Below are 20516 nucleotides of genomic sequence, written 5' to 3'. Positions count from 1 at the left end.
AAAGGCTCCGCTAAGCCTCACATTTCCAGCTCTCGCGCGTTGCAGCTTTGACAATGTGCTTGGTCTAGACCTCGTGACGGAGCTGCTGCCTGCATGCCCAGCGCTTGAAGAGCTATCAGCAAACGTGTCGGGCTTCTGTGGCTCCCTATCGTCATCAAGCCTGAGAGTGTTGAGCCTTCAAACGCCAGACAGTGAGGGCGGCCTGATCGAGTTGGACCTTCCCAATCTAGAGACCGCTTGCATTGGTGACTGCGAGAGGCTCAAGATGAGAGCTCCGCGCCTGAAGAAGCTGTCGCTTGGCTACTGTGAGACATTTGTGGAGTCGGAGAAGGTACCCGGGGTGCTTAAGCTTGTATGTAACGCATTGGAAACTCTTGGGTCTAGATTGGGTGCGCTGGAGACGACAGTTGCCGCTATGGAAAGGATGCATTTCAAAGCTATGAGGTTGGAGTGCAATAGACCATTCTATCGACGATCTTGTCCTCATGAGGTCGCATGGGTGGTGTTTGTGTTGGAACAGTTTAAGGAGTGCCAGGAGTTGATCCTCAGCTGTTTTGGAAGCAGATGCCAATGCGGCAGGGGTTTTCCAAGTGAGATTCAAGAACTTGCAAGGCTGAGGAAGGTGTGTTTAGACGTATTCTGCGGCAAACCATTACAATTCCGTGTCTTGCTGGATAAGTTTGTGCAATCCTGCCTAGCTTTGCAAAGTATTGTCTTGTTTGGGAATGAGGCCCACCATAGTGAGCTCCAAGAGCTAGCAACATGTGTGGCCAACATTCCGGTTACCATTTATACTAGATGAAATTGAAATTGAAACCTTTTCAAGATTATTTCAGACATCACTTATTGTGTGTGCAGAGCTATGCTCCATGGAAGAGCAGGCGATCAATACTCTTGCCACTGTAAATGCATGCGCTTGCTCCATAAGAAATTGAGCTGGAATTTTTTTGCTGAAGAGGGATGTTAAGTGCCAACTTTGACCAAGTTGTCAATGTTGGTTAAAGGTAGGCTCAAGGGTATTTACCCTAGGGCTCATAGTGGAGCAGCGGTGTAATGGAGTGTTTGAGGTAGTTCAAGGGTGGTTGGGTGGTGAGGAACGTCAAGAAGAAGTGTAATGTAGTTTAGGGTGACTAGATCTCTGTATTTTTGCATTGGATTATAACATTGGTATTAGAGGAGTTGGTTACGATAGCTGAACAAATTGAATATTGGAATCCTATTGTTGATGGTGATGCTAATGATGGTGCCAACGGAGCTACAGAGATTTAGATTCAAAATGTGGTTCATGAGCTACAAGCCTTTAATCGAAATCAACAAAAGATGCAAGATGAGATGCATGGCATGATGGATACCATGCATGGGCGTGTTGAAGCACTTGAGGCTGAATGTGGTAGTTCTCTAAATAAGCCTTCCTTAGTAGATCAATTCAAGATTCCAACCTTTTCCGGTGATAATGGTGTGGACAAGTGTCTCATTTGGCTAGCCAATGTGAAAAAATCCTTGGCTGCTAGGGGAACTCCGGATGCAAAGGCTTTAGTGGCTATTCTAATGGTTTTACATGATATGGGTCTTCGGTGGTGGAATTAGCTTAAGGAGAACCACTAGTGTTTACCATAGATGAGTTTGAGGTTGTTTTTTGTTTATATTTTGCCCTTCACTATAACATGGAAAATGTTTGTACAGAACTTCAACATTTCCAGCAAGGGAAAATGATGCTCGGGGACTATATTAGGAAGTTTACTCGCTTGATTAGCCATATTCCAATGAAGGATTCAAATCAAGCCATTCCACCACCAACACATTGATTGTCACTTTGTATCCAACTCCAAATCATTGTCCTATGAGCCACCGTTCGCTTTGCTATGTGAGAGTATGTGGCAATATTTGTGTCATTCTAAGCCTACAAAGAGTTTGAAGGAGCTCTTTGATGCAGCTCATCAACTTGACAATGATAAGCACAAGTCTCACAAGCATTCACAGAATCCTTCTGTTGAGAATCATTATGATGATCACCATGGACACAAGGATGGGAACAAGCAGCACAAGTTGAAGTCTGTGGTGACTACTTCGGATGTAAAAGGGTCAAAGAAGCAGAATGTAAGCCATAAATTTTTCCTTTTCAATTTGTTAGCTTACCTTGTCTATCCGACCAACACTTCTTTGGACTTAGCTAAATTCCCTCGCCAAGGTTCCTGTTTATGGTACCGACTCCTACTTGGTTTCAACTACTCACTACACGAGCAACAAAGCATTAGCCCTCCATCCACGGATTCCTAAATCTCTCCCAATCCCCCTCCCCGGGTTAAATTAGACTTAAGGTTTAGCTACACTCCCCATAGGCACAAGCAGCCAAGCACACTAAGCCTCTAGATTCCTAACATCCCTTGGTACCACAAAACTTGATCATGGGCAAAATTACACATATATAATATAATGTATGTTATACATGAGGTTTTTTATATTTCTTTTACATTTATTTCTTGTGTTCAACTTTGCAACTATAAATGGGAGCTTATTAAACATGTACAACAATGAAATGAATGTCACAGCTGAGAAAGTGAGCTTGCTACAACAATAATAACCATGAAAAAGTGCAAGCAAAAGTATGTATTCATGCTTTTAATTTTTTTCAAATTATAAGTATTAATCATTTTTCTATTTAGGTCCAAATATTTGTGTACCTAACAAATCTATTGATAATTTAATTGTTATGAAACAGAACTCTAATGGTGCAAGCACTAACAAATTATGCATTCCAAAAACTCTATAAAAAATGAGCTTCTCATCAATAGTAGTTGAAATTGAAGTTAAAATTAATGTGGTACTAAAAACATGTCCAAATGATAATGGGGATTTCACATCAATTGTTAAGCACCTTAGGAAGAAATCAAGTAAGTTAGATGTGTCAATATTTATGGTGTCATTTGAATATAGAAACCTGAATATAGAAGCCAAATTTACTATAGTCCAAAGAAAAAAATAATAAGTCAAGCTCCAAAACCAACAAAAGTGTATGAATTTTTTTCATAGTTGTACTTATTTTTTTGTTGCAAAAAGTGACTAATTTTGTTAAACTAGCTACATAATAGTTAGTTTAGTTGAAAAGAAACTTTAATTTTACAATATTTTAAAATTAGCATTTACTTACAATAGGTATTAGGTTGTATAATCTTCTTTATTTTATTCAGTTATGTAGCTTTTTTATCGCTTTTCTACTTTATTATACGTGTGCATCTTCTTTAAGGAGAATTGGCCACAAGCTCTATTTCATCCCCAAGCATAGAGTTTTGGCAGCAAGCTCTCATTTCTCTACAATTATATAGGTTATTGTGTTTTTGTTGTGGTTAAATATTAAAACACAATTCTATGGTGTAAAGATTGGTTGGTAGCCAAATGTTTATCTCAACTAAGAAAATTGCAAAACCTAAGTTAAAGGATTCAAAGGCACACAATATAAAGGTTTTCAAAAACTTACTCAAACCAAAGAGTTTATATGGGGTATTGTTATTGAAAAAGAAGTCAATTATAGTTCTAGTGTAACCATAACTATAGAGTAAAGAAGTAACACCACACATGCTAAACATGAGAAGAATGTTAGTTTTGTTCTTAGAGCAACCACAACATTGTTGACTAAGATAATCAAGCTTATAAACATAGAGTAGATGTAAATGTTATATATATATATATATATATATATATATATATATATAAAACTACAACATAAATATGATTAAATGAAACTATTGTCACTTTAAATGTCACTAAGTTTCAAGTTCAGCTCCAAAACTTAATGCTCATCAAAAACTTCTTTCGAAATAGCAATTATTTGTAGAGTTGTGCCAACTACAAGTGCAAATTGAATGAAAACAAATCCATAATCATCCATTACCACATAACATTGATCTTAATCACTCACACCAAATGCCTCAAACAACCCATTCTCCTTCTTTAATATCATTCCCCTAAATATTTGTTACACCTTCAAGATGTTGTTCACACTATTTAGTGTATAAAGAAGTCAAAATAACTCTTTGTTTGCATAGTTGTTTCAAAAATAATTGCAAAATAATCACCGAAGACACATGTAAAACCTTGTGTTGTTCCTCAAGCCTCCAAGTTAGCATCACTATCTTTAGGAACTTCTACTTTTGCAAAAAAAGCAAAAGTTGAAAACTTGTCATTAACCAAAATAATTTTCATGGGAATATAAGAGATCATTGTTGCAATTCTCACAATAACATGACAAAAAATAACCCTCAACATGTTAGTCCATCTAATTAATAGAACTCCACCAACAAAAATATTGTTTCATGTGGAGTTGAGAGTTGCATCTTTATTGGCATTACTCACATATTAAAAGATTTATTGTATTGGTAACTAATGTAACAAAACCACCACCTCAAGTGTTATCTTTTAGCTTTCTACACTATGGTTGAGGTATGCTTATGCATTAGTATTTAACTTAAAATATATAAATGACTTTTACTCATATGGACAAAAGGGCAATTATTTGTTTTTAAGAGCCTTCACATAAGGTTTATTACAATTTTATTATAGATAGCAACCTCACTACCCCATCTCATATTGGCCCTTAACGGGCTATGGCTCACCCGTTAACTTGATCCACCCGTTGGCAGCCATTGGATCGAGTCAAGTTCTCTACAAGAACGTGGCTGACAACTGCCAGGTTCTCCAGAACCCAGCTGCCAGCTGCCAGGTTCTGGAGAACCAGGCTACCAGCTGCCAATTCTGGAGAACCCTCTCATCCTCGAATAACATTCTTCCATGTGTTCGTTAACGGTCTCGCCACAGCCTGTTAAGGCCGTTCCATGGGCACGGGCTCGCTCATTCCCTCCAGAATGCACTTGCCAGGCTAACACCTGGCTCACCCGTTCTGGGCAGACACGTGCTTGCCTTACCCTGGAACTCCTTCATCATTTTCATCTTAGACCTTATGGCCCACCAGCCTCTGCTAGTCACCACCTCAGTTTAAGCCCAAAAAAAATTTGTGGGCCTAACACTTTTATGTTAGGCTAAAGTTAGGCTTTGATATTAAGTTGTAAAAAAACCATCAACTGAAGTGTTATCCCTTAAACCCTTTGTATTACATATCCCAATTCTATGTCTACCTATGCACTAGCATTTAACTTGGAATATATGAGTGACTCTTATTCAAATAGACAAAAAGGCAATTACTTATTTCTGAGAGTCTTTACTTGGGGTTTGTTACAACTAGTGTGATGAAAAAGCGATTGGTCACTACTTGCTGAATGTTTAATTGCTAAATTGTACAACATCTTGTGCACATCTAAAAATTGGTGAAGCATGTTTCAATTGTTTTGAGCAGATATGCATCTTAAAAACACTAAAAAAAGAGTTATGTTCACTTTTCCTATGCCCAAAAACAAAAAAAAATTATGAAACATGTATCCCAATGGTTGACTTGTAGCTTGGAAGGTACTACAACATCCAAGTGTTGCAAAATTGGTTGAAAGGGCCATCTAACTAAAAAATATGTTGATTCACATTGAAATACTCCGTCTTCAGCCACTATAAATGCATATCTAAATAGTCCATAACAAAGTGTATATCATGCTTTAAGTCATCCAAAAGAAAAACATGTACCTCCTTGTGCTTACCAAATGCCTAGTTGTTGTGATTACTAGTTACTAGGTAGAAGGCTCAATGAGAAATAGAAGATGACCATGAATAGTGTAATTTGTTGCTTTGCCCAATGACACAATTGTGGTTCATTATTGGTAGCAATACTATAATTTTCAGCGAAATCCATAACCAAAATGACTATGTTTAGAGGTATATTATGTAGCAGATTTGTATATTGTGTACTTTGCCACTGATGAATAAAGGAATGCACGATGTACTTGTCCAGGTAATTATGAAAAAGGTTGATGAGCTCCTTTGTAGAACCTTGTTGAAGCACTAATTGCAATCAAGATTTCTTTAAGCCTCTATTGTTTGCATATTCAAATGTTGAATATGTCCTCCTGTATCTATCTCTTCCTTTGGGTAGACACTAAAATTGTTGACGCTGCAATGTTGACATTCTCGATGCAAGCATTTGGATTTGGACTCGTTCCCCATGTTCGCATAAAAGATCTTGTATAATAGCTGAGTTAAGCTCTATTTCGTTAAAGTGGGAATTGTCATTATCCCACTTGTAAAATAAGGTTTCCAAACTTTTATATAGTATATAAATATAACAAAATTCAACTGCATTGAGGCACATGCCATTTTATTTTAAACAAGGAAATGTCTACTCAATCACTTCTCCTCCCCCTGCCACTGCTTCACCTCTCTCTTCTCCTTGTCATCGTCGTCCAATTTCTTTCCATCCTTTTAATATTGGCTCAGTTGCTCCGAGTCTAGGTGGAGCCCAAGTCCCCATTCAATCTTTACTTTCCCCTTATTAATAAAACAACTTCGTAGACTTCCAATAACATGCTGTAACACTTCTAGTATAATGCAAATCCTCTCAAAGAATTGTCTTTTAATATTAATACAATGGCATGGAACCCCATGCCATAATAAGTTACATTTTTAAATAAATACATGCCATCTCAGACTGTTATTTTTTGCTTCCAACGCCTATACAATAATCTTGGAATTTCATCACTCTCCACACTATCAAGATTTAAACCCAATAGTAATGCCATCTCTTCTCTAATACGTCCACGCTCATGTTCAGTGGTCGAAGAACCCATCCGGTTGAGCAGATTATGGAGATGCGGATAGTGCTTGGCTAGACAATATACATGCCATAAATGATGACTGGTGTCTGTCCGATCAAATGGCTTCTGATATACCATTCCATCTGCCATTTGGTTGATTTCTGCAGCCACCTCCTGGACTGGCCGGTTCTCTATCACCATCGCTTCAAGCCGTTTTGCAAGGTCCCCCAGAACATACGGTTTCTTCTCCCTAGTTTCCATACTGCAAGAGATGGGGTGCACTGCATATGTGTGCGTGTTCGCTGCAGTTTTAATCGGCGAGTCATCGATGATGAGGATTTCACTTGACCTAGCAGTCCGGTTCATCACTACAGCCTCTGGCTTGACGAAGATGGGCTTGCTACCCCTCACATGGACCATAGTCAAGCAATCCTCCTGCGTTAGGAGAAAGTCAAATGGTAATATTACTCGCGTCTAATCGTGCATCATCTGTAGCAACGTTAATGCATTGTGGCGCATCATGGATGTCCAAACTCCCAATTGCAAATTGAACCCGGCCCTCTGTTTTAAGTGTCGCATGGTCATTATTAGATCCCACAGTTTCTCCCGTGTGATTAATGTGAATCTGTCTCTTTTGACCAACTTGCGACCGCAGGCTTTGGAGGGTGCAGTGACATTCGAGGACGAGCCACGCTCATAGGAGAAAAGGACACCGTTCAGATAAAAAACGATACAGTACTTTCGCCGTGACTCTAAAATGAAATGCGTCAGCATAAAAAATGGTACAAGTCAATTTTACCATCTACAATATTAGCGAATGGTGCTCCCGATGGTCGTTCAGAGGGTTTTGGTCGAGGAAACGTGAAGGGTGGAAATACTCTCCTCTGCAATGTGGGGTCAATCGCATCCGATGGCGTGTGGGCACATGCCATTTCAGCTATAGACTCTGGTACAACTGGCTCAATAGTGGCATGGGGTGGTTCCGATGGCGTGTGATCACACGCCATTTCAGCTGGTGCCTCCGTTGGCAAAGTGGACATGACCGAATAGGCAGCAGGGGCGGTGTAGGGAGGTTCCAACGGCGCGTAGTCAGACGATTGGGCACACGTTGAGTCCGTTGGAAATGAGGATACGACCGGCTTGGCGGCTGGGGCGGCCTCATGCGGGTCCAATGGCGCCTGGTCACCGTCAGTTGGATACGTGGACAAGATTGACTCAGTGGTATGGGCAGCATCAAGTGGAGCGTGGTCAGCTTGCTTGGCATTGATATGGATAGTAGCCTCCACCAGCTCTGATGACTCTTGCAGGCAAGTAGAGTCCACTGGCGGATCCATATGCATGTCCAAATATCTCCCTTCGATTGAGATGGTATCCTCCCTACTGGCTACTAAAAACAAACTCATTAGCACATTGAATCGACTATACTGTATTTACCATCAACTGCTATTGGGCGCACTGCTGATTCTGAAGGATTGGATATACGTTTCGACCCTTGCTTGGCACTATCCTTCCTCGACACTAAAGGCTAGAGTTTGTATCTTAATTCAACTGAATAATCTCTACTTACCATTTCTTCTGCGACCTACATGGACAATGTTAGAAATGGTAAAAGGTTAGGAATGGATGTACTATTATTTACCTGATGGTTTGTCTTGTATGACCTTCCTCCGCTGCTCTTTGGCCACCTCAGGCTGGCCATCGTCGTCATCATCGTCATTGTCGTTATTGTGATCGTCACCATTGTGAGGACCATCCAAGTCCTCTTCGTCCTCCTCTTCTTCGTCCTCCTCTTCTTTGTCCTCCTCTTCGTCCTTCTGCTCTTCCTGCTCATTATCTTTCTCTGGCTCTTCATCCCCCTCCTGCATTTCTTCCATAGGCTGCTCAGGCTGGATGGCTTGTTTTTCCAGGACCATCTTGGGAAAATCATCTGGCCGAGTCTCCATCTCAAAATACAAGACATCCATAGCCTGTTTCAGTGCTTGACCTAGGACCGTATCCTCACCTGACTGTCTTAACATGGTTTTTGCACGTTCTTGCACCCTTCGAAGACGACGAGATGAGAAAAACGTGGCCCTGACTTGAAAAGCATCCCTCATCCATTGTACCTCTCCATTGAGATTGGGGAAGGGGAGTCCGCCATAGGAATCTGAGTCAGGAGGTGGTGACTGGCTCCTTTCACTCAGCCCTTGATCTGCAATGAATGGCATGAGCACACACACCATAACCACGAGGCATTACCTATCATCTTTTCGTTGCCCTTCTTCCTTTTCGAATCAAACGCCTCCGATCCCGACGACTGTCCAACGTGCTTTCGCTTTTTATGACCACTGTCAGTTTGAGCTTGACTGGTGCTTGCCTGTTTTGCCTTTGAAGAAGTGTCTCCTGCAAGGAATGGCATGAGACCACACGCCATTGCAAATATAATTTGTACCTCCTTTTTTCCTATTGCTTGTCTGTTTGTCCTTCTTCGACGCGCCACCAGTGCGCTTTTCAGTCCTCGTGTCTGAATATTCACAACGATCTATAATCAAAATGGCGTGAGGCCTCACATGACCTTACCTTGTGAAGGTTGTGAGCTCGGCCTAACATTAGTAGCTGTTAACGCCGTTTCAGCATCTGGGGGTGGCCACGCTCCTGCATATAGAGCTTGTGAGATAACATTTAAACTTAAAGTGCGTACTCACCAGGTTCACAGAGAAGATACTGTTTTTCTTTGGCAACTGTAATTATATACTCCATTGAAGTCACCTCTTCAATGGAGTTTGTCACCGCAACACATGGGACACCCTTGAGTAGTGCGGCTCGAAAGAATAGTCCGCCGCAGTTGTACTCGACAACGCATTTGCCCTTGGTGTCACCCGCTATTGCGTTGAAGACCCAGCTGAGCATTTCCCATGCTGCACCTGGAGCTTTCTTTGGATTCGAAAGCTCCATAGCCGTCTTCAGTTCCTCAGGCACGGGTAAATTGACCTCCCTCAGATCAATTCGATCGGCCTTGTCGAACGAAGCTGGGAAGTCACTCCAGTCCCACTCTGCGGCAGGACCAATAACAAGGGCGAGTGTGAAGATGCGGACATTCGTCGGTATCTTCTTCTTAGCCATTATCCCATGTATCTCCCGCATCTCCTTGCCTTTCAACCGAGCCTTCACCTCGTTCAAGGCCTTCCAGAACTTGTGATAGGATTCGGAGTCGTAGATCATATAGTGGACTGAAGATTCCACCTCCGCAAGTCCCACCATTAAGTCAATGATGGAGCTGACTTCGTCTGCATGAGTGATCTCTTCGTTTGTGAAGTCCATCACACAAAAGATGTTCTTGACCTGCTCATCTCCGCGGGAAACGATGCTCCTCCACCTTTGATCCTCATCCGAATGGTAAGGTTCTCGATAGGCCTCTGCTGCGGGGTCGAGCTGTTTCTGAAGCCGGTGGTCGACATCCCTCTTAATGAAATTTGGATACTGATCCAACTTCTCAACTTTACTTTTCGTGGCATCCCGCAGCAGATCGATGAACTTGGGGGCCCCCTTCATGTACTCGTCGATGTCTTCATTTGACAAGTCCAGCTCTTCCATCATCTCTTGCGTGGTGTCGATGCTCACCCTCTCCACGGCCACTTGCTCGAAGATCCAATCCTTCAATAGCGCACGAGCTCTCAGAGTCGTGCACAAGTCCTCGTATGTCACAATATGGCCGGGAGTCATTTTGGTCTTGTTGAAGACTACCTCACCACGTAGAAGAGCATTAGCCACTGTCAGAAGGTCGTCGTCGTCTAGAGACCACGAGAAACGCAAGGCGTTGAGCTTCAAATCATTGGGCTTCCGGCCGTCCTCCACACCCATTGAGTTTAGCAACTCCCCGTCATGGTACCTCCTCAGCACATCTACCCATTTGTCAAAAACAACTTTTGTCGCGAGTAGAATGTTATGGATGCTGAGTGTGTCATTGACCCTCAGTGTTTTCGAGAGAAGACTCGAGAATTCCTGCAATGGAAATGGCGTGAGGCCACATGCTATGCCACATGCAACGAGGCTTACCTGCCAGGCGCTAGTTGCTAGTGCACGTCCTTGTCCTGGTTTTTGTGGCTTCTTCAGTTGAACCCAGAGCTTCCATGTTCGTGCCAATGTCTCGTGCAAACCCGATTTGTAGCACGTTTCTTGCTTGACATTCTGCGCGTGGGAGATGGATATGATAGATCGGAGGGGCGAGTTGCCTTTTATCAGGCAGACAACTCTTGTCTTAAAGACTTTCTTCACCTCCTCGCCCACCATAATATCCAGAACTATCTCTTGCATCGCCAAGCTAGAATGCTGCCCGGAGACGGCATAGAACCGGATGTTCTGATCGTCCAACACCTTCCTATTGATCAAGTTTGGAAACCTCGTCTCGCCCTTCATTGTTTGGTAGTAGGGGATCACGTCTGCGATGTCGGGTGTTACTGGACTTGCCAGCATCTTCTGCTTCAGTTTCTCCACCCACTCATCAGATACTAGCCTGTGGTTGTATTTGCTTTGGATGTCGATACGGCTCACGTCGATTGTATATACTTTGTTGGAATAGTAACAAATACTATTATCTGCGACGATTTTTGCTGCCTCTTCTTGCTCTTTCTGCTCTTTGCGGCTTTTCTTTTTGGTGGGTGTAGTGTTCGAACCCGAGGCAATGGCATCACCGAGTAGCTTCTTTTTTGGAGCAGCAGAGTCGGACGTCGGCTTGAGCTTGACCACCCTTTTATGCTTCGGGGTAGTTTCCAGATCGACCCCCTTCCCCTTCGCTTCACGAACTGGAGGCACTCTCAATGGCTCAATGTTGGAATATAGTTTTTGAACATCGCCGTAGGTGAGGTCCGTGGATTCCATGTGATCTTCATAGACCCGCAGCGTCTTTGAAATTGTGGGCCTCCTGGACAACCTCTCCCTAGCTCCCTCTAGGAATTCCTCATAGCCGCTGCCCCCCTCCGGGAAGCCGCTAGGATGTGCAAGGTGGATCTTGAAGGCGGACGCTGTCTCTACCACAAGTGCCAGTCCATATTCTTGCATGGAACTGCATGGAGTGTCTGTCACTTGGATGAGGATCCCCATGCATTCTTTTCTCCCACCATCTGTGTTGTACAGCATCAGATCCTCGCCTTCCATCCCGAAAGTCCAACTGGTGAGCTCCTCCCCCTTCTCTGCATCCACATTGACAGTGGCTGGAAGAAGAACGCAATTCCTCGCCTGTTCAGAAATGCACAACAATTAGAGTTGACAGATGAAAAGCTAGCAGCTGGAAATAACGTGAGGCCACACGCCATTCACCACTGCATCAGATGTCTTGAGGCTGCATCCTAAGATGGCGTGAGGCTACACGCCATCTGTAACCGGACTGCACTCGAGAGCCCAATCGGTGCATGCCAATGTTGCTACTGAATAGCATGTGGCCTCATGCCATTTTCTACTTGGCCTAAAAGACTTACCATTTGAAGCCGAATGGAGGCCGTGACAATCGAGGCCGGACTCGCTGGCAAATGTGCACTGTGTGTGCAGCGGATCGTAGCAACAAGGCTACTCTGCCACTTACAGTTGGAGAGTGGCGCTGAAATCTCCCGGGACGCCAAGTGGGCTGCGTGTGGGTGGCGGAGTGGGCGGCGGAGTTGGCGGCGAAGTTACAAACTGGGTGTGTCTTGAAGTGGACGCCGATGCACACGAGCGCGATGCGAGCGCGAGTGTGATGCAAGCGCGAGTGGACGCCGATGCACACGAGAAATCTGTAGAGAAGTGAGCGTGATCGCGAGTGGGAGCGCGATGCGAGCGGGAGCGCGAGTGTGATGCGAGCGTGAGCGCGAGTGTGCGAGCGTGAGCGCGAGTGTGTGAGCGTGAGCGCGAGTGTGCGAGCGCGAGTACGAAGCAAAATGCAAAACCTAACCTCACACGCGCGAAATGTCACAACGGTTGGTAATCCCGCCACGTCATCATTCCTCGGACTTGGGCGCCACCATTAATTTCTGGATTGCCGCGCGCATGCAAGCACGCAAAATCCAAAAGAAATCCGCAACGTCATCATTCCTCGGACTGCATGCACGCGAAATCCAAAAGAAAGATCATGATTGGGATATCATTTAATACCCTCGCTATATTTATACCATGCATGATTGGATATTCCAAAGCATCTTGTATTTCCAAAAATGGCAGATGTTCAGCTAAATAAAGAAATTCTATCTGTTTCTATTTTTCTCTCAAATCAATATTATAGCGTGTGGGCTCATGCAATTTTGAACCAAAGAAACCCAAAAAACGTTGGACCCAAAATATTTTGAAAAAACCCAAAAAACCCTAAACATTTTAAACCCAAAAATCCAGGCGTTCTTTGGCGTTATTCCTTGAATGGCGTGTGGGCGCATGCCATTTTTAGGGCCAAATGCTGAATGGAGAAAAATTCCCTTTCAGTGCAAATGCTGCAAGAGGCAGATGCCGAGCACAAAGGACTGTAACTACCTCACATGACACAGATAAACTTTTCTCTATTTGGCAAAGATAAACTTTATAGCGTGTGAGCTCATGCAATTTTGAACCCAAAAAATGCACCAAAAAAGTCTCGGCGTCATCTGGCGTTATCTCTTGAATGGCGTGGGGCCGCATGCTATTTTCAGGGGCACATAGGAGTATATTGCTAGGATATTCTGACACGCGTAAGATTTTTTTGAGTTTTCTGGAGATCCAACCGTTAGATCGCAACTAGATTTTACAGAATGGTATACAATGTCTTTCTTGATGACCCTGCAAAAAAGCATCTCGATCGGACACCACATGAGACCACACGAGCCTTACAATGTTTCAGGGGCATTTGCCATAGATCCGACCGTTATTTTGCTCCAAGATTTTACAGTTTGGTGTGCATTGACCTTTCCATCGACACTGCAAGGGGACATCACAATCAGATGCGGGATCACAAGAAACTAACTTCACTAACTCTGGTTTCACCAAGATCTACGTAAGGAGTTATGAAATGAAAGGACCCTCTCTATTGAAATGTGTTTATGGTCCTAGGGGCATTGTGACATATCAAAGGATTTTTTATCAAGTTCTGTATTTGCATGTTTATCAAGCTACTGAATTGCTAAACCCTAAACCCTAAACATGTGGCAAATGCTGCGTGAAGAAAGATGCCCTTTCTGGGCAAATGCTGTAAGAGGCAGATGCCGAGCAGATGTATCTCAGGCTAGCGAAGGGGACAAACGAAAGCTAGCTATAAACATGACGGGATGCAAATAGATTACTAGGCTGGTCCTGCGAAAATCAAAAACCATAATTGAAAACATTGAAAATGCAAAAAGAAAGGTTTATAATATTTTTGAATTTTAAGCAACCAAAGGAATGTAAGTAGGGCATGTGTTTGTAAGTTTAAAAATGCCTCAACCACTTAAATTCCCAAGTAAATAAAGCTGTTTCTATTTTTGGTACAGGTAAACTTTATAGCGTGTGGGCTCATGCAATTTTGAACCCAAAAATGCACCAAAAAATGCTCGACTAGCATTATTCTTTGAATGGCGTGTGGCCTTATATTGCCATAAATGGACGTACACACACAGCATAATTATTCCTTTACACGGCGAATAATCTTGGCGCAGATCGCTGACATGGCATAGCAAAGTTCGAATCACTGACATGGCACAGCTGGATCGAGGCAAGGACATGATGTGACAAAGTTCAACCTCCGACAGCAAAGTTTAGAAGCTACTCAGTTTGAAATTTGTCAGAGGAGTCATAAGATCTGGTTTGTCAGAGGATTGATGTGACATTCAAGCGTGTGTTATTTTTTAATTCTCAAACTCATTCCTAGGTCTATCATTTTTGTGCGCCGTGTTCTTGGTTCCGCTGAGCGCAGTGAGCGCTGCTTGTGTAAGCGGCGTTGTGGGCTGTGGTTTATGCGTCTACGAGCGGTTGTGGCATTGCGAGCGCCATTGCGGGCGGCAGTTTATGCGAGTGGCAGTTTGTGCGAGCGGCGCTACGAGCAGTTGCGGTGTTGCGAGCGGCGCTACGAGTAGTTGCGGTGTTGCGAGCGGCACTGTCTTTGGTGTGGCTACCGCTTCCTCTTGATATTCGGCACTTGTGCTTCCTGGTATGTTCACCATGGAATGGCTTAGGACCACATTTAGAAATGGCATGAGGCCACATGCCATCTTGGGCCCTTGCAATTTCATGGCTAGCGTATTGTCATGTATGTTTTTACTTGCATGCAGCTGTGTGTATATCAAGATGGCATGAGGGCTCATGCCAATTTTGTGAATGCAAAATTTCACGTGGGTGTCAATAGCATGTTTGAATAATGGCATGTGGCCTCATGCTATTGAGGTTGTGTGGTATGTTATGATTTAGGCCATTCTCCAATCATTTTTTGTATGGTCTTAACTTCTTTTCTGCACTTTCAGAATGGCCTTCAGGGTTGGGGAAAAGGTTTACATTTTGAATGGTGGGAAGAGAGTTGCAAAAGGGACCCTTGTGTTTATGGATCGGAACTTTGTTATACACTGTCAAAGGCTTGGGGAAGGCAATGCTGTTGTATCAGTAGAGACTGTCTTCGATGGGAATGTGGTCGCTATTGAACAAGGAGAGATGGTCGTCGGGGTAAATGTTGTTGTTGCCTTGAAAAATCTTCAGAAGAAAGCAGATGTTGGGGACAATGCAAGTGCGACGCATGTTCCCTCCGTGGATCTTAAGAACCATGCTACATGGATTCAGGCGAAGGTGTTTCTAAACAACCTCGAGGGGGAGGTGGTAGTTGAGGGCTTAGCCACAGTTGTTGATCCAAGAGATGCGGTTGCTAATCAAGAATTGGGCTGGGATGATATTGGAGTTGCGATTTTAGAGGTTGTTGACACAGAAGAAAACAGTCTGACTATTGGAAGCATTATGCGGTGGAAATTGAGGCACTTAGTGTTTGAGAATGTGAAGGATTCACAATCAAACACCACTACAACTGATGATAGAACATCTCTTCATGGGAAAAGAAAGTACACCTTCCTAAAACGCAGCCAAAGGGATTTGAGCAACGAACCGAAAAGGCAGAAAATGGTGATGGAGGTTCGAATGGTCTCGACAGTTGCTTGTTGCAAGAGGAGGTGTTGTCAACATGCTGATTGGGATGCTATTGAAGAGGAGAGAGCAAGATACAAGACATTGTCCTGGAAGGCAGCTCGCAATTTTGTGTATGAGGCATTACGGTCATCTGTTGATGCTTCAGAACATCAGGTGGGGGGCATGGTCTTCCAGAGGGGTTTGGTCTGCATGAAGGCATGGAGAATCATTTATGAAGTCCCTCGAACCACATTCTACAGAATCAAAACTGAGTTCGAGGAACAAAAGGTTCAACAGGCAGCCCATGGGAACGATGGTACGCACAAAACTAGGGGTCATGTTGTATATGGAGAGGCAATCTTCAAGAGGTTTGTCGAGACATGTAGCGAGCAGCAACCACATAAAACCCGCCTCTTGGAAGATGGAACACGAGACACCCAACGAGTTCTCCCTTCCATGTATACCAAGGGGGCCATATTGGAAGATGTGAATCGGGAACTCCAGAGTAATGGCTACAGGAAGCTGAGCCAATCTAGATTTAGTAGATTGTGGAGCAACAGGTTCAGGGATGTGAGTATAGGAAAGTACTCCAGCTTTTCAAAGTGTGACGAGTGCACTGCTATCAAAATGGCTTTGTCGAAGAATTCTTGCAGCGCTCAAGAGCGAGAGACGTTGGTTAGAAGGCGGCTCGACCACAACATCGAGCAGAGAAGCTGCAGGACTGCATATTATCATAACAGGATTCTCTCCATGGAGAGACCTGACTCTTACCTCTGCATCATCCACGACAAAATGGACCAGAAAAAGACGTGCTTACCTCGACTCAATCCTGCCCCCAAGGCAATCTCTTCATCCATGCAGCTGCCTGTGTCTCTGTTTGGCATAATCGCTCATGGGCATGGTGCCCAGAACTATGGGAACTTCTTTGTACCTCTATGGGGTGGCGGGGGTGCAAACATGATGATTGCGTCCCTAGCAAAACACTTAAGGTCTCTGCAAAGTGCGCAGACTGAGCTGAACGGCCAACCCTTGCATAAGGCCCTTGTCGATCGAACCCCATACAGGGTTCAGCTGGAGGAGGAGCAAAGGCTTGCAGTATCGCGTGGGGCCCCATGCCATCCCAGTGAATATGTTGGCCGTCAGATTGTAGGGTTATCACGTGAGGCCTCATGCCATTCCGACGAGGCTGGTCGCCCGGTGAATGCACAGCCTCATCCAAACGAAGCAGAATCTCAAGGAAGTTCTTGCGGCCGATGTGGCCTTCCACCCCATCTTTTGCTCCAAACAAACAATGCTGGCAGTGAGAACAAAAACATGTATGTCTTCGCGTACTTGGCGATGCTTGTTACCAAAGGCATATTTGAAACGGTTACACTTGGCTTTCTCATGGTTGGGCACACTCATGAAGACGTCGATGCCATGTTCAGTCACCTGGCAGAGTCCCTCCGGCGATCCAATGTCCTCACCCTCCCACAACTCTACGATGAATTCCAAAATTGCATCAAAGGCACTGTTGAAGCTGCACTTCTGACAGAGGTTCCAGACTTTAAGGGGTTTGTAAGAGGCTACATCAGGGACGGATCCGAAACGCTGATTGGCCACTCCAAGCCTCTTCAGTTTCATTTCAGCATGTGTGACGGTGCTCCAGTGATGAGGTACAAGATGAGAGAATGGGACACAGTGTGGCTGCCAGTGGACGGCATTGAACTCTTCAAGAGAGATCCCATAACTGGGGAACCTATGATTCCTCAGGGTTCCCCACGGCCGATGCACCCGGATGGACTCAAAGACCAGGAAAGTATAGTGGCCGGGATTAGACAGCATATTGCCTTCTGGAAGAGGGGGTTGGTGTTTGGTGGAGAATCCTATTTTCAGAGGTGCAAGCCTTTGCTCGAATACTGGGAGAAGATTATATTTGCTATCCAAAATGGGCTGGTTGTATATGAAGAATTGGAAGAGTCCTTTTGGCCAGAACCCAGAGCACCAGATAGTAGTGGAACAATGTCCTCTGGAAATGCAGTGACAGATAACGATGTTGAGGATCACTATTGTGGGCCGAGGAACAAGAAGCCGGATTCAGCATTCAATCCAGTACAGGTCTGCAAAGGAATGGTCGTGCTTGTCAGACCCAGTAATAAAAAACAAATGATATGGGTGGGGTGCTGCATCACTGATGCAGAGGAGGACGCGGAAACTAACTCCTTCAATGTAACTGTGGAGTGGTTCAAACCAAGTTCCGGATATACGAAGGATTGCCTAGAAAAGAGATGGGTGCTGAATCCAAGGGATCCCAGCATGAGCATATCGGTGGATAATGTTGTGCATGGTTGGATGCGGAAGCAGAGTGCCACCATCACCTTGCCAGACCATGCAAGAGATGCAGCAAGAGCATTCATAACCCGGGTTCAAGGTGAGATTCATTAATATTCCTTTACTAAGCTTCTAATGTATTTTATTTCAAGGTGAACAATCCGAATCTGAATCAGAGGAGGCGTGATGGCATGTGGCCTGAGATGATGTGACATATGCATTTACCAATCACACGTGCATAAATCTAATAATATGGCGTGTGGCCCATATTAATGGCACATAAACCCATATTGTGGGCTTACGTGCTTTATGTACCATCATTCCCTTGCAGCGTGTGTGTTGGTTTCCTTTTATAACACAACGAACTCCATATTTTAGGGTGAAGAGCGTTCTCATGGCAAGCACAAAATCTGTAAGTGAGGCAGAAAAGGAGACGGAGAAGGAGATAGGTGAAGATGTAGAATATATAAGTCTTCCAAACTCCCCGTACTATACTCCAGGTGATCATTTTTCTGAACAAACGGCAACATTAACAACTATCGAGAATGCCCCAGTAACGTCAGAGACAACAATCCAAAGCAAAACAACTGACCCGGAGAAGGATGATAGTACCGTTGAGAGTACCAAAAAGGAGGTGTCCACTAGCGCTTAGGCTTATAATGGCGTGTGCCCTCATGCCATTTACTTGATCACCAAATACCTTTTTCCCTTTGCACTAGTATATCTTAATACCGGTCTGAGAAATAGAATGGCATGTGCCCTCAGGCCTTTTACTAAATCACTTTTGAAAGAAATGCAAGCCTCTATGTTGTAAAAAAAAGGTACTAGAGAAATCCCTTAATAATATGAATGTTATTTAGTTTCATGAAAATACATTAAGGGTCAAATGAGTTAAATGACTTCTCCAGACTAGCAATGCCTCTTGCTACACCTTCACAATTAGATTCGTTAGAAAAAGATAACATTGAATAATATCTAAATGTTCTTACCATTAAGTTATATGTCTGGCTAATAGGAATGACGTTCATCTTGGAAAGCTCACCACACGCTCAATGAACAAACAAATAGTGTGTGCACGCATGCCATCGCTCTTCTTTAGCTTCAGATTCGGCTTGTTCACCTTGACAATGAGATTTATTATACAACCAGATGGACACAGTCTGGACATAAAGTCACCGCGCTAGTCACCATGCCCCAGATATGTCTAGCCCCTGGACAAAAAACATATAATTTCACGTCATTTTCAAATACTTGAAAATTTGTACCTAGTCCCATTTTACTGAATAAATCCCACTTTAACGAAATAGAGCTTAGTTGTGCAATCTGATGTGCAAATATCACATGAACAATCACATGGGTATGCATGAACCTTGCCACTAGACAAAACTCCAGTGAACAGCCTGTAGAGATAGCAAGCTTCATCTTTTAGTGAGTTAATTATATAACCTACTTCACTGCTCTCTTATGAGGGTGCCTAAAGCATTCATGCCACAACTACAAAGGATTGCTAGTACTCACTATCAATGCTTGATTTTTCATGAGTACTTTTGCATCCAATTTGTATAGCCCAGCGTAACACTCACCTCACACCACAATTTTATTTATGTTCTCTTCCAAAATCACACAACCTTGTCTGGTGAATTGGAACTCCAAACCATGATCTCCAACAAAGAATAAGGTTTAATGAATCTCAGGCACATGGTGAACTCCACAAAAATTTTTACGTTCTCCAAATTGAAGCTAAACAACCATGCTACCCACTCCAATCACAACCAATCATTTGCTATCACCAATGAACACTTGTATGCCTGGTTCAAGTGAAGCATAATTTTGAAGCACATCCTTCAATGGCGTCATATGCATTGTAGCCCCAGAGTCAAGTCATAGATTGTTTGCATCAGCAGTTTGCTCTATGACTGCCATCAGCATAGAATCTTGTGTTTGTTGCTGCTGCTGCTAAGGTCTCTTGTCTTTGAAATTCTGTTTCCTGCGCTTCACTCTTGGTCGCCTTGCCAAGCGATCTCGACAATCATGGCCTAGTCTGCCACACTAGTTACAATCACCCTTAAACACAAATGTGTAATTGCCACTTCCTCCAATCTTTGGACTCCAAGAGAAAGCTCGCCCCTCACTTCTCATGGATTGAGAAAGAGGCTTGCTGCTTAACCGGTCTTGGAACATACATTGTGTTTGCACTTAAAGAGGATTCTGATACCTTCTCTGGTATGTTTCTGTCCTCTTCTTTTAACACAGCAGCCTGAATCTTCTTGAAATTCAATCCAAACATCTGAGACAAGGTTAGTCTCAGAGCCTTTAACTCTGGCTTCTCACTCCTTCGAAGAACTTTCATGATCACAACTTGTTTGTCTATGTTTGCAACAGTCTCACCAAGGCTCTCCAATTTAGAAATTAGGCTCTTCATTCTTCCAATGAAGCTTGTGAGAGTCTCTCCTACCTCTAGTATTA

Source organism: Selaginella moellendorffii, unplaced genomic scaffold, assembly GCF_000143415.4.
Source record: "Selaginella moellendorffii unplaced genomic scaffold, v1.0 SELMOscaffold_30, whole genome shotgun sequence".
Taxonomy (NCBI): domain Eukaryota; kingdom Viridiplantae; phylum Streptophyta; class Lycopodiopsida; order Selaginellales; family Selaginellaceae; genus Selaginella; species Selaginella moellendorffii.
This window is presented reverse-complemented; position numbering follows the sequence as displayed.